The sequence below is a fragment of the Nuphar pumila genome, chromosome 6 (genome assembly GCF_984573655.1).
Source record: "Nuphar pumila chromosome 6, dmNupPumi1.hap1.1, whole genome shotgun sequence".
Lineage (NCBI taxonomy): Eukaryota > Viridiplantae > Streptophyta > Magnoliopsida > Nymphaeales > Nymphaeaceae > Nuphar > Nuphar pumila.
In genome coordinates, this window is record NC_143254.1 from 106927686 (window position 1) to 106944090 (window position 16405).

Below are 16405 nucleotides of genomic sequence, written 5' to 3' on the forward strand. Positions count from 1 at the left end.
AAACCCCTTGGGACTAGACCTACCTCGGATCTGGACTTGATCTGGAGGCCCAAATCCATTTGGATATTTGCCAGGTGTACTAACTTATGTGGACTTGGTCTGAGCAAGTCAATGAACTGGCATAGACCCAGAGGATTGGACTTGGATCCAGATCTAGATTCGAGCTACTTGGCCTAAACCCAAGGGGGTTCGAGCCAACGATACTGACTGGTGTAGTCCCAAGTCCGATCCAATCATACTGACTAGAGCATACCTCTCGGGTATGGACCTGGATCAGACCCAGACCGGATCTAGACCAGACCCAAAGCAAGAAAACCAATGCCAGTTATATTAGCTAGCACAAAATTGATATATACCCGACATACTGTTTAACAATAACCTAGATCTACATCAATCAGTATAATTGGTGCAGACCTAGCTTTACGCCAATTATATTGTCTAGTGCAAAAATGATGTGGATCCAATAGTGTGTCGATCCACGATCTAAGATTCAATTGGATCTTCACGCGCAGAAGATAAAGAGTGGGATATTGAGTTCTGGCAGGATTCAGTCCGGGTCATTTTGACCTAGTTACGTTCCAAACTGCCCAAAGGTAACAACACAAAATTTGTAGAATACATGCTCACCTTTCCAACAAATCTATGCTTGTAATTTTTTGAAAAGAAGTGGTCGAGAAATAGGACGGACACTAAGACAATAGATTGGTTTCCACATGTTGGAACCACTGGAACAACCCAATGGAGACATACCAGAACGAGGTTGATCCTTGTGGATTATGCCAAAATTTCACACATAAAAGTTTTAGAAATTTTGATTATGAATTCAGGAAAATAAAAATAAGGTCGATCGGAGTTCGTATCACTCAGATATAACTCGATCAATGGGGTATACTGGTACAGTCCCGAACAGTCACCCACGAGATTGTTCACTCTATTTTTGGTCATTTTTTTTTTCAAAATAGGCAATAGAATTAGAAAAAAAGGCTGTACATGAAACTTGTAGGTGTGTGTGATAGCTTTTCAACAAGCTATTACACACTAAGTTTGATATCGGAATTGAAAGTTATGATGCAAACAATGACTTGTTCTAACAAATAGAGTTCTGTGAGTCAAATATACAGTCATACACTTTTTTAAACAACAAATTAGTTAAACCAATTTAGTTTACTGTTCAACATGCACACACAAACACTTCAATGGTGGATTCTACACTATGATTCACCCTTTCACCTTAACCCAACTTCGGTTAGTTTTAGCAAAAGAAAACAATAACACACCACAAGCAAAATCGACTAAACAAGATTTCTAAACAGAAATATACTTAGATAACATTGTTTCTTCAATCAAGATTGCAACAAACTCAAGTCTAATGTATCAAGTTCTAGTCAAACCAAGTTTGCATACACAAGACAAGTTTCCAACAGTATGCAAAGGTACACGAAGACACGAACAACACTAACAACAAAGACACAACTTTCTTCCAACACGACAAGAAATTACAATAGCCAAAGGGAATGACAACCAATGTTGGGACAGATTTGTCACAACAACATCACTCCATGTCTGAGAATATCTTCAAAATAATCTCTTCAACAATGTGATACGCAGTAGTAGGTCACACACTAATCAAGAAGCTTTCATACTATGGACAACAACTAGGTTCCAGCACACACAGATTGGCAGTAATGACTTGGACATCAACAGGGGTCACACGAACAGGCTGGAGCTCAAAATAGTGACACCTCCACTCCTCCGCAGCAACTATGGTCTGCACCAAGGTCTGGCTGCAGCAAGCTTCAGAAAGAAAGTCATCCAAGGTAGGAGATGGCTAAGGCACTTCCACCATTTTTTTTCTTGAATCAAATAATTTTCCAAAAGAGAAGAGAATGCCTTGCACGATTTTTCCAGAACTCTTAAAACTCAGTCCAAGTTGAGTTAATGTAAAGAAGAGGATTCCAATGCCACCTCCAATATGGCCAATGAAGAAACACTATTTAAAAAGAGCTTTTACCACATTCTTCCAACAGTCAAAAATCTTTTTAAGGCTACACAATTTTCTCAAAAGCTCTCAACTCATACACAATTTTCTTGGAGCCTAATAACTCCCCAAACAGGCCTTTTGAGCTGGTAAAAGCTGATTCAAAAGAGGCCCATATTGGTCCAGCCCCAAGGGCACCAATATGGATCCATCTTTAAAGTATTGGATCTTTTGCAAGATCCAATACCTGCAAATGAATCTCAAAATATTTAAGTGACTTTAGATCCAAAATAGAATTTGCATAAAATATAAAATCTACCCAATTATTCTCATACACCTTCTAGTGCCCAAAAAAAATCCTAACAGACATTAGAACTATCTGGCTCCATATAATCCGACACCTAAAAAGATTTTAAAAAAAAAATACAAGAATGATTCTAACATTCACAACAATAGAATCACAATACAAAATATATTTTTTGAGAAGATAGAAATCAAAATTCTCAGACAACAAGTTATGCATAATGAACAAAATACCCCTCACCCCCAAATGGACCCAAAATGAGCAATTTTGACATAGGGTCGCGGGTCTTGCAATCTGGATCAGGTCTTCTACTCCTCGCTTATATCTGGATGCTCTGCATCATCTCCTCCTAGGTTGAAAGGCTTCGTCCTCGGTGCCTTATTCTTTAAAAGTGAAGCTCCATAATCCCTGTAGAAATTCAAAATAAAATCAACGTAGAATCTGTCTCCAAGAATAAGAGATGAACTATGCATTGCAAAAAAAATTAAATATTTGTGAGAACAAGTATGTTTGTAATTTATAATTCCAAGAAATATAGAACAAGAATGCTCATGCATGTTTAAAGAATTTGAATGGCTAAGATGAGGAATTACTCGAGTTTTCCAACATAAAGCTCTACAAAATTCAAAATTCACAAGTTCTAGAACTTCTAACATATTTGAAAATTGCGACAAGTTGTCTTTAGGCAAAAATGCATCTAAAATAGAGTATTTAACAATTTTTACTTCAAGCAAAGCAATCATAATTTCAAAAAAAATTGAACATTAACATGTAAAATTTTTCTATTTAGCATTTCACACAAAAGGTAGAATTTCTTGCTAAGTTCACTAAAAGATGCAATTTTCATTTCAAAACTAGAATTGAAATACATCCTAAAATTCAATATGTCAAATGAAACCCAAAAAAAATTGGGACTTTCACACGCAAAATATCTAATGTGTTCAACTCACATTTAGGATGAAAATAGATAATTGAATGCTCTAAACGTTCATCATGATAATTTTTTTTTTGAATTCTTAAATGCTCGACAAAAAATGATTTTCTTGTTGATCCTTACTACCCTCACAATCATAAAACATAGATGGGTCCTCAACTTCGCGCATAGGTTACTTGCAAACCACATTAACTAATAGGACCTCTTTAAAAAGCGGTAGGGATTTTCCTTGGACTTCTTTATCGACATCATCGAATATTGGATTGTCAAAGATGACACAAGAAGGTTCTTCATGAGACTATTCAACTTCCTCCTTATCGACATCATCGAATATTGGATTGTCAAAGATGACATGAACTTTATCTATGAATGTAGGAACATCCTCAAATTTAGGTAAGGATTCCTCTTCCTCTAACTCCTCAACGAATCAAAAATTTACCTCAAAATCAATACCAAATTTGACTCCTTTGTCATCTTCAATCTTATCGAATAACAGATCCTTATGGGACACATGGTTCGGCTCCTCCGTCTCTACTTCTTCTAAGACCTCCTCAATTCTCTCATCAAACAACAATTCTTATTCGAGTTTAGGACTCATTCTCAAATCACTTTTTAACCTAATCCTAGATGATGCAACATACTTAGATGTGGATGGGTTGGATTGGGGAATGGATGAAGATGGCGATGCATTGGATGATGCAAATGATGACGATAGTGGTGACAAATCTTTAGAAGGTAACAAATGTATCTTCTTTCCCTTATACATAAATGAATAGGTGTTAGTCTTACCATTATGTATGACAAGCGTATCATATTGCCATGGCTTCTCTAAGACTAAATGCCTTGTGTTCATGGAGAACACATTGCACCATGAAGAAGCTGAGGCTAAGGAGGATTTAGAGGTGGTTATCGTGGATATGGTAGAGGCCGAGAAAGGTTTAATTGGCATTATCAAAAAAATAAAAATGTTGATAAAGGTAATCAAAGTCAAAACTTCAAAAAGAAACACTGAAATTACTGTAAAAAAATTGGCCATATTGAAGCTAATTGTTTTGAAAAGGCCAAACAACAAGCATATTTTGCAGAGTAAGATGAAAATTTATTTCGTACTTGTGAGGATACTAACAATAGTAGAAGTAATGTGTGGTTTGTAGATAGTGGATGCAACAACCATATCATAGGTAATAAAAGTCTCTTTTGAAGCATTGATGAGTTGGTGAAGCTAAGTGTATTGGTTGGAGACAATAACAAAGTAAAAATTGATGGTAAAGGGGTTGTTGCGATCAACACTAAATCAGGTAAAGAAATGCTTATTCATGACATCTATTACGTTCCAGCTTTAGCTTGGAATTTTCTTAGTGCGGGTCAATTAATGTAAAAAGGTTGCTTAGTTCTATTTGAAGATGGTGCATGTAAAATTAAAAGCAAGAAAAGTGGGTTATCTCTTGCTAAGATTAGCATGGCTCAAAATAAAATGTTTCCTCTTGAAATATCTCAAATTGATGATTGTGCTTTTATAGCGAGCACTTGTGATCAATCCAAACTTTGGAACATGCACTATAGACATTTACATTTTGATGGACTAGAATTATTAAGTCGAACAAACATGGTATTTGGTTTGCCGTCTATTGCCTCTTCAAATGATGTGTGAAGGGTGTGTTTATGGAAAACAACACTGATTGTCTTTCTCTTTTGGAAAATATTGGAGAGCTAAAAGGCCTCTAGATGTGATTCATACAGACTTATGTGGCCCAATGAATACTCTATTTTTGAATGATAGCAAATACTTTATGCTTATTATTGATGATTTTACTTGAATGAGTTAGTTTTTTTTTCTTACCCAAAAATTTGATGCTAATAAATTTAAAGAGTTTAAGGCTTTTGCAGAAAATGAGTGTGGGCAAACTATCAAAATTCTCCACACTAACAGAGGGAAAAAATTTTGTCTGATGATTTTGGCATGTTCTGTTCAGAAAATGGTACACAAGTATCTCATAGTAAGAAAAACACTACAATAAAACAATGTAGCTGAACAAAAAAATAGGACAGTGGTAGAAATGACCCAAAGTATATTGAATGAGAAGCACTTACCCTATGAATTTTAGGTAGAAGCTGTAAACACATCGATGCATCTTCTCAATATTTCACCAACAAAGGCAATTCAAAATAAAACTCCATATGAAGTTTGGTGGAAACATAACCCCAATGTAAGTATGTTGAGAATATTTGGGTGCATAGCTTATGTTTTGATTGATTTCTCTGATCGATCAAAATTGGACAAAAAAAAGTGATACATATCAACTTAGACTTCAATATCCACATATTAATAAAAGTTCATTATAAAATTTAAATTAATAATATCAGTCTCTTCAAAGTTCAAAAAAAATGTGAATGCCCACAATCCAAAACACTAGCATAGGTGGAAAAGATTTGGCTCAGGTTCGATCACAACTTTTTGCCATCACGTTGGTCGTTTATTCATTACCTGAAAAAAAAGTTTTCATAATAAGGTGAGACTTAACAAGTCCTCAGTTGGAAAACATTATTCAATACATATAAATTAAAATAAATTGACAAAAGGATATTCCTACACTCACATATGTAGACATCGGTCATCAACTTAAGGATGCATACATTTCAATGCTTCATGCAATTACCAATCATACACACTTGCATATTTTTTTCAATCATAAGTAGTTATATATCCATGAACATTTAAATATGCATGAGCAGTTAATAATGCAAGCGCTTACCAATGTAGAACGGACAACCATTTATGCATGAGTAAATTTATTATCTTTAATTAGATTTTTATTTTAAATGACACATGTCATGTCTAACTACATGCACAATTAATTTAAGTTCTCACTTCTTAGCCCCGTGGGTACGTTACAGGTTTAAACCTTGATTAGGGTCATGACGCAGACAATGTATTCATATAATTGTGGCTTTGTCTTGGCCAAATACCTTTCACCAGTCCCAGGTGAGGGACAACCATAATCAAGAGAGAGCTCACAATACTACCATCCTGATGCATCAAACTTTCACTTATGAGTATCTTACCATCCACACTGTAGTCTATTATGGAGGCTTTCAATATCTTTGTGGTTGAGGAGAAACAACCTTTCGTGCTCAAAGACTTTATCCACAAAGCCATACGTACTACTTACCCTCTCCTTGTAAGCATTATATTTTAGTGTCACATGGTTAACCTTTTTAATTCATTAAGTTTATGCATTTCACATTATGCATCTACTTTTAAAGATTTAGCCCTTTTCGGGCTTATAGATGCACGTACTTTGAATACAAATTTTGCAATCATGTATCATTGCACAATTTTACACTTTTGACTTTAACATTCATTCATCAATAGACAATGATTATAAATAAACAAATGCATTCATATACGATCACATTGTATGCACAATTCGTTCAATATGATAGCAATTGACAATAAAAGTTCTTTTTGTGCCACAACACTATATTCAAATTGTGTTCCTATGTGGACACTCAATACCAGCATACAATCAATATGGAATTACATATGCAGTACCATTCATTTCAGCATAAAATCAGATTCGAATAACGACAAGGTATCACATATATCATTTTCCCAATCCTTAGCTTGTTTGGTATCCGTTGGATGCCCAAACTATCTTACTGTTATGTCTGTCACAAAAATATGTACAGTTTGCAAAGAAAGCTAAATTTTTAAAAAATTATAGAAATTTCTATCAGTTTTTAAATAACTCAAACCATTCATAAAAATTCCTCTAAAGGAGGGAGATATGATCGATTTAGTGTTCGACTATACTTTTTGTTTTGACTATCATTGTTCTGTGCACAGTTCGAGAACATAGCCCAAAATTTTATAAACTATGTGAAATTTTGTTAGCTTTCCAACACATCAAACCGTTTATAAAAACTTCTTCGAACGAGAGAGATACAAATGATTTACCAAATGAATGTCAGGCCAGATATACATAATAACAACTAACATGCATTCAAGTGAGCAGAAAAAAAGCAAATCGAATTAAGACTTTTGTTATTTTTCACTAACAATAGATTAAACATCATTACAGTATATCAAACATTATTGCAAAAATTCAACTCCTAACAATACATATTCTATTGTGAACAAATCTCATTTCCACGACCATTAAACCAGGAAATCGATTTGTTCTCCTGAAAACTATTTCTCAATTTTTTTTTTGATATTTTTCCTCATTTCATACATTTATGATATTTTTTTTTTATAGAAAACATTGTATATTTTCAATTTTCTTTTATTGACAACATATACCATGAATGAGAAAAATAAAGCAAGGATGTTAAGTTATTTTACGAAAAATAATTACCTATCCCTTTTATAGAACCCGAAAACCATATATTTTTTTAATTAATCCAACATACTCGTTTTGTATAAATACTAGGCATTTTCATCAAAATTTCTTTTTTTAGGGATTTGGCCGACCCCCACAGTGAAATCTGATGAGTCCCTACTTCTCTAACACATATTTTAATTTATGAAGGGTTTTCATTCGAAAACCCTTTGTGCATCGAATTCAGGCTAATTAGCTATGCTCGATTTGCCTGTATTCGGCCAAAACATATAGACATGTATTAAATCTCACTTTTTTTTGTTGGTTAATACTCTAGACCAGAGTCTTCCTCGCACATATATGTGTGTATACATAACAAATTTGATATGTATACACGCATATGTGTATACAACTCAATTTTATTTTAAATCCTTAAAACTGATTCGAGTGGGAATCAAGTTTTTGAAACGGTCTTCGATCCCGAAAATTGTTTTTATTCTAAATATGATAGATTTGACATTAAATCCTTATATGGGAGGTTTGATGCAGGGTTTATCAATTTAGAATCGAAATAGACTCGTGCATACAAGTTTTGATTTACTGGTAAAGAATAGGTACCCCTACCTTTTGCGAAAATAGCGACTCCACTCGCCAAAAGACCAGTTTCTTTACTTGATTTGCCTCCTCACTTTCATGTGATGATTGTATCTCTATGCTCACCCTCACTCCAATGTGTGGTATTGTCCTCTTTGTGACGTGAAAGAGAAAAACTTAAGAAAGAAGAAGAAGAGAGAGATAGAGAGGAGAGAGAGAGAAATTTCTAAAAAATAGCAAATAGCAGGGGCATGAGCCCCTCCCTCTCTTTTATAAGCCCTACCTCCTCTATCGCTCTCCAAGGTGTTGAGGTTAAATCTCAGCCCTTGGATAAAACTTTCTATTTTCTTCCTTTTTTCTTTCTTAGTTTTCCTTAAGTATATATTTTTTTGAAATGTATATATATATTCCTATTTAGCTATTTAAGGTCTTAGGCATCCATATGATGTACATTAATATACATCATATAGTTTAAATGCTAAGCAAGGAGGTCCACAAGGTTGGATGTCCCCCCTTGTGTAGCTTCTTTTCAAATTCCAAAATATTCAAGCTTGCTTGGCAAGCAATTTGACTTGGTGTATTTTTTGTTATTATTATTATATTTTCTTTCCTTCTTCTAAACATTATATATATATATATATATATATATATATATATATATATATATATATATATATATATATATATATATATTCTTCTTTGGCTTGTCAGCCCATCTTAGAATCTTCTAGGATGGGATGCCCTCCCTTGAGAGGGTTTCCATGTAATTTGGAAACTTTTGACTTAGATTCTAAAAATTTGTTTTTTGAAAACTTTTAAAATCCTTTGTTGTTTTTAAAGTTTTTAAAAGTTTCAATTTTAACTTGAGGTGCCGCATAGAATGGCCCCATAGGGGACATCCCACCTATGGACCTCAACTAATTTATATAAATTTTTTAAATTCAATTTTTCATTCCATAATATTTATTTTATTAATTAACTTTATTTGGTATTTTAGATTTCAAAATTTTTGAAACTAAATTTTAATTTTAGATTGAATGACACTACATGTAAACCAAATTATTTCAAATTCATATAAAATTCTTTCAATTGCTAATTTGTCACAATAATCTAAATTCCCTTCTTAGAAATGCCATTTTTACTGAAATTGATTTCAAGTGTGATTTTCACTAGGGTCGGTAGAACAACTTAGTCATTTTAATTATTTTTTGAAATCTAATTTCTTTATTTCATACATCTTATTATCATTATCCATTTATTATTTGTGAGAATATTCATGAAAAATCGCATGTATTACACCATTGCCTATGGTGGAGGAGTTTTTTAAAAAGCAATTCATGAAAGATGATGAATCAACATTTGATGTTGAAACTCCTCCAAGTTCTTTAGATGATATTTATAAATGTGCATTCACTTTTATGGTTGCAAAATCTTTGCATTATAAAGAAGCATGTGAAGTGGCTGAAATTAATAAAACAAGAAATACATGCTATTGAAAAGAATGGTATATGAGAGCTTACTAATTTGCTTCAAGGAAAGAATCCAATTGGCATGAAGTGGGTATACAGAATGAGATATGATGCAAATGGTAATGTGCATAAATATAAAGCATGGTTAGTTGTGAAGGCTTATGTGCAAAAATATGCAATTGGCTTCTTTGAAACTTTTTCTCCTGTTGTTAAATTAGTTAGAATTGTCTTAGCAGTTGTAACTCAATTAAAATGAAAAGTGTTTCAATTTGATGTTAAATTAGCCTTTTTAAATGATTATTGAAATGAAAATATTTATGTTAAGGAGCAACAAAGATTTGTTGTTGAAGGGAAGGAAGAAAAAAATTATAAATTGAAGAAAGCTCTGTACGGGCTTAAGCAAGGCCATAGAGCTTGGTCCAACAGACTTGATGATTACTTTCACCAAAATTTATTTTAGAGAAGTAACAGTGAACCCACACTCTATGTAAAGGTGAAAGGTCAAGAATATGCTTTAGTAAGCGTGTATATAGATGACATTATCTACACAAGATCCTCTATTGAACTTGTGATAAAATTTAAAAGATGCATGATAAGTGAATTTGAGATTTTTGATTTGGGACTATTGCATTATATTTTTGGTATTCATATTATATAATCAAATCAGGGTATCTTTTATTTCACAAGAAAAATATGCAGTAGATCTTCTCAAGAAGTTCAACATGTTTAACTGTAAAACATGTTCAACTCCCATAAATGCCTATGAGAAATTGAGTATGGATGATAAAATAGCAAGGGCTAATGAAAAGCATTTTAGAAGAATGATTAGAGGATTAATGTATCTCACTCAATCGGCTAGATATTGTGTTTCCAGTTAGTTTGATTTCGAGGTTTATGCACAATCCATCTATACATCACTTGAGAGATGCTAAGAGAATCTTGCTTTGTATACGAGCTACCACATACTATGGGATTCTATATAAACCTATTACTAACTTTAATTTGATTGGTTTTACAAAGAGTGATTGGGTAGGTTCTATAGATAATCAGAAAAGTACAAGTGGATTTGTATTCTGATTCAGTTCAGGTGTTATTTCATAGAGTTCAAAGAAGCAAAGTTTGAGAACTTTATCATCATCAGAGGCTTAATACATAGTTGCCACTACTGCATTGTGTCAAGCAATATGAATGAGACAAATTTTGAAGGATTTGCATATGAGCAAAACAGTCCAACCGTGCTCTTTTGTGACAACAAATCAATAGACTCTATTTCGAAAAATGACGGGTTCACAAAGGCACTTTCATGTTCAAAATTTGCTAAATTCAGAACATCAGTTGGAATGGCTGGATTTTCATATCAAGGGAAAGAAAATGTGGTTGATGCTCCAAAATCGTTGGGAGCATAAAGAAAATGGGTCTTTGGCTTTTGGGATTTGTGTGGGCCCCATGATAATAAAGAAATAATTTAGAAAGTTTTGTAACCATTCCTCCCACGTTAAAAGGTTTTAATTTCTAGCTTGTGCTCCCTATTAAATCCTATGAGAAGGTTGTAAATTTTTGGTAACTCTCATCCTACTTTTAAGAGGACTGTGGTTGAGAGTTTCATATTTTTTTAACTCTTAGCCTTCCATTTTAATAGCCTTTGAAAGCGGGATGTTTTCTTATTGTTAGTGGGACCTCCATGTAATTATTTTAGAGTTTCTTTGGGGAGATAAAAGCAAAAATATGGACGAATGGTCCAGCCCATGAGTCATCTTGTTTCTTATGAACACTGGTTAAGTTTTGTGTGTGTGAGTCATTTGAATACAATCCAAGTGAAGTGATTTTTTGTTTTCTCCCCTTCTATTTTATTCTTTTGAGTGTATGCTATGTTGTGTGTCATCTCCATTAGAAGGTGTGTTGAAGCTTCATTCAACAACAATTATCTTCCTTAGAGATTACCATGAGGGTGTTAGTGAAGCTAAGTTTGGATCAACATCAAGTGAATCTGGAGCGCATAATATTCTTGGATCCAGAATACAGTTGAATGAGCTCACTTATTCAAATGGGACGAAAGGTGCCAAATACAAATGGGATCAGACATGTGAACAACTAAGAGAGGATACAAATTCCTCTAAAGAGAATTTTCTTTTCTAAAATGTTGCTTAATTCTAAGAGATCAAAAGGAAAGAAGTAATTCTGATCTCATTTTTGTGAACTCCAACACACATGCATTGTGTGAGAGAGCCTATGGATGTAGGTGTTTACACATTGAACCACGTAGTGCCTTTCTTTTCTCTTTGTGACTGTGTGTTTGCATGGTATTAGAGCTCCTTCTTGGGAGTAGCTGATTCTATTGCATTAATAGCATAGTCTTTACCTTCAGGATCATCATTGGCTACATCCAAATACCCATATCTCTTTATTCTGAATGTGGCAATTTTTGTCATGTTAAAACTATCCTACTCGATTTTTTTATTATGCAAGACTCAATTCTTTGGCCTAGTAGCAAACCATGAAATCACTATTGAAGTATGGGCCAAACTCTGCGAGCAATTCTCTCAATCGATATATCAATTTCAGTAAGAAATCATAAATATCAAGCAAATGCAAACCTATATGGCAACCTACTACACAAAGATAAAGGGTCTGTGGGACGAGCTATCCACATATATGACCAATCCTCCATGTACATGCAGAACCACGAAGGCAAATCATGAACAACATAACTAGGAAAAACTTATGCAATTTCTAATGGGATTGAATAAAAGCTATGGTGCCATAAGGAGCCAACTGCTTTTAATGACATCATTGCTGAACATATCTAAAGCCTTTGCATTACTTGGACAAGAAGAGAGACAATGTGATATTAGGGTCACGGCTAATCAAGAACCAGTGGTGGCAATCACAAACAGATCCAATGCTTAGATCAAAATAAAGATTGGCAAAATCACGTTCATCTAAAATGCGATCACTGCGAAAAACTCAGCCATGTGAAGGCCAAATGCTTTCACCTTCATGGGTTTCTGAATCAATCTGGTACACCCTTCAATGCTCTTCAATAGAGTCAGGCCAGTGCCAATCCTACAACTTTCAAAGGCAACAAGTCAATGTCATTCCAAAGCCCCAACGACTTACCCAGGAACAACTTGACCAAATACTAGCTGTGATAAATTTAGGTAATCCCAAACTAGCACCTGTGATAAACCTAATAGGTAATCTCGATGCCCCTTTTGTTTGTTCCATATCGCCCGAAAATCAGATCATACACACGGGCATGACTGACCATATTACTAATTCCTTGCCAAATCTAATGCTTCCAAATCCTATCATTTTTCCTCCTATTGGATTGCCAAACAGATCTTCTACACATGCGACTCACATGAGTAGTGTCCGATTGGCGCCAAAACTTTTTCTCTCAAATATCCTTTTTATCCCAACATTCAAATTTAATCTTATTTCAGTGAGAAAATTGAGCTAAGATCTGAAATGTGACATTTTCTTTTACCACGATCATTGTGTTTTTCAAGACCATCTCTCGAAGAGGAAGATTAGAGTGGGTAAGCGACATGGTGGACTTTATGTTTATGAGATAAGTGATAACTTTTTCTTGAGTAGTTCATCCTTTGATTCCAACATCTGGCACTTAAGACTTGGACATCTTTCAAATACTAGATTACAAACTCTTATAAATGATAATAAAGTACATGATTGTGTTCCTCACAATCATTGTGATATCTGTCATATGGCCAAACAAACTCCTTCTCCTTTTTCAAGCGGGTCAATTTTCTCGTCAAAATCTTTTTAATTAATCCATTGTGACATATATGGAGGATATTAAACCACCTCATTATTCAGAGCATAATATTTTTTTACCATAGTGGAACGACTATTCGAGAACCACATGGGTCCACCTTATGCGGCACAAATCAAAAGACATAGTCCAGATCAAAAATTTCTTTTTACTTATTGAAAATTAATTCAACAACAAGATTTTGAGTCTCAGGTTTGACAATGAAACTGAATTTTTCTTAAATGACATGCAAATTTTTTTAAAGGAAAAGGGTGTTGAACACCAACATAGTTGCGTTGCGACCCCCCAACAAAATGGTGTGGTCAAGTGCAAGCACAAAAATCTTCTCAATGTTGCGAGAGCCTTGAGATTTCAAGCTTCTTTACCTATTAAGTTTTGAGGAGCATGCATTTTAACAATTAGATATATCATTAATCACATTCCCTCCAAACCGTTAATGGGAAAACCCCTTACGAGTTACTTCATGGAAAGAATCCTGTTTATGACCATTTTCGTATTTTTGGATGTTTGTGCTATGCCCACAACATACATCACTCTCATAAATTTGATAATCACGTATGCAAATGAGTTTTTATAAGGTATTCATATGGTAAAGTCAGTTATCGTGTGCATGATCTTGAAACAAAAAAGGTTTATGTTTGTCAAGGAAAAAAGTTTTATGAAAGCATGTTTCTCTTTCAAGGTCATAACAACTCAGATAAAGAGGAAAGGCATATCCTACCCATCTCCATATTCGAGCGTCAACCTTATGAGATTCAAGAACCTAATGATATTCAAGTCAATGAGATTCTTAATCCCAATCATCTTGATCCAACTTTTGAATCTCCCAATCATGGTGCCATTGAACCAACTCAAGTCCATCTCTGAAGATCCGAAAGAACTCGTCAACCACCACCGCATCTCAAAGACTACAATTGTTACACGATTGCTCCCATACTCAAATTGACCGACACGAGAGAGGAGGTCCATAGCATGCACGATTGCTCCCATACTCAAATTGATCGACACGAGAGAGGAGGTCCATAGCACGGATCATGAGTTATCCAAAGTCATAAGTTATGATCACTTTTCCAAAGGACACATCTTCTTAAGTGCCATTTCTCAGCACTCAGAACCCAAAAGCTTTTCTCATGCTATGAAGTTCCAGCATTGGCACAATGCTATGATCTCAAAAATTAAGGCATTAGAGAAGAATAACACTTGGTCGATTGTGGATCTAACCATGGACAAACACCCCATTGGTTGCAAATGAGTATATAAAATTAAACATCACTCTGATGGCTGTATTGAAAGGTATGAAGCCTGACTTGTGGCCAAGAGCTATAGCCAAATTAAAGGATTAGATTATAATGAGACATTTGCTCCTATGGTAACAGTAAGATGCTTGATAGCTATTGCAGCAATAAAAAATTGGCATCTTTATCAAATAGATGTTAACAATGCCTTTCTCCACAGGGATCTTGATGAAGAGATGTATATGGACTTGCCACCAGGCTTTTTTGTTCAGGAAGAGCGTAAAGTTTGCAAGTTACATAAATCATTGTACGAACTCAAACAATCCTCTAGAAACTGGTTTGCCAAGCTCTCACATTATCTACTTCGAGAAGGTTTTTTCCAATCTAAAGCTGATTATTCATTCTTTTAAAAGGCTACTAATGCGACATACACTTTTGTTCTAGTTTATGTAGATGATATAATTGTAAGAGATGATATTACATACATTGAACAACTTAAATCTCACATCAATCAACAATTTCGATTTAAGGACCTTGGATGACTAAAATATTTCCTCGGGATTGAAGTTGCAAGATCTAAAAATGGTATTTTCTTATCTCAACGAAAATATGCTCTTGATATCCTGTAGGAGATGGGTTATCTTGAAGCCAAGCCAAGTCAATTTTTCATGAAACCACATACCAAACTCAATAATGAAGATGAAGATTTGTTGGAAGATCCAGGGCCGTAGAGCCTAGTAGGTCAATTGTTATACCATACTATAACCCGACCTGACATCATTTTCGTGATCAATATTCTAAGTCAGTTCAACAGTCAACCATGATAGCCTCATATGGACGCTGCCATGCGGGTCCTTCGATATATCAAGGGTTTTCCAGGACAAGAAATTATAATGTCGTCCACCAACAAGATTCAAGTAGTTGGTTACTGTGATTTAGATTGGGCCTTCTGTCCGATGACTCGTAGATCCACATCCGATTATTGCATTATGATTGAGGACAACCTTCTTTCTTGAAAGACTAAAAAGCAGTCTACCATGTCACGGTTATCGGTTGAAGCCGAATATCAATCTATGACCCTAGCATGTTGTGAACTCACATGGATCAAGTATTCGCTCGACATTGATCACTCTTAAGCCATGATGCTATATTGTGATAGCCAAGCAACACTTTATATTACCGCCAATCCAGTTTATCACGAGCGCACTAAACATATAGAGATTGATTGCCACCTCGTGCAGGAGAAAATTCAAAGTGGTCAAATTCAAACGTGATTCATTTCCATGCATTCCCAGTATGCGGACCTTTCCACCATGGTGCTCGACATTGATCATTTCACTCGTCTCAAAACCAAGTTGGGCGTTTTCAATCCGTACGCTCCAACTTGAGGGAGAGTAAAAGTTTCTTGATGCCGGTGTATATTTTACTGCACATGTGCACATTTTATTTTATCAAGTTACCCTTGCTATTGATATGGTTAGGTCATTGTTATCGAGAATCAAGGCAACAATTAGTCAGTTAGCCTTGCTATATCGATATAGCAAGGATATGGATAAGCCAGTAGCATCATTTGTTATATGTTACCATTTGCAACAGCTATAGCATCATTTGTTATCATTTGTAACAGCTACTTGCTATATCGATAATCTCGTTATCAATATAGCAAGGATATGGTCAGCCTTATCAATAGTCAAGGATAGCATCAAATGGGTTAAATCTTTGATTTTTTTAAGGTGTGTGTAATAGCACGCTGCTCATAACATTCTTTCTCACATT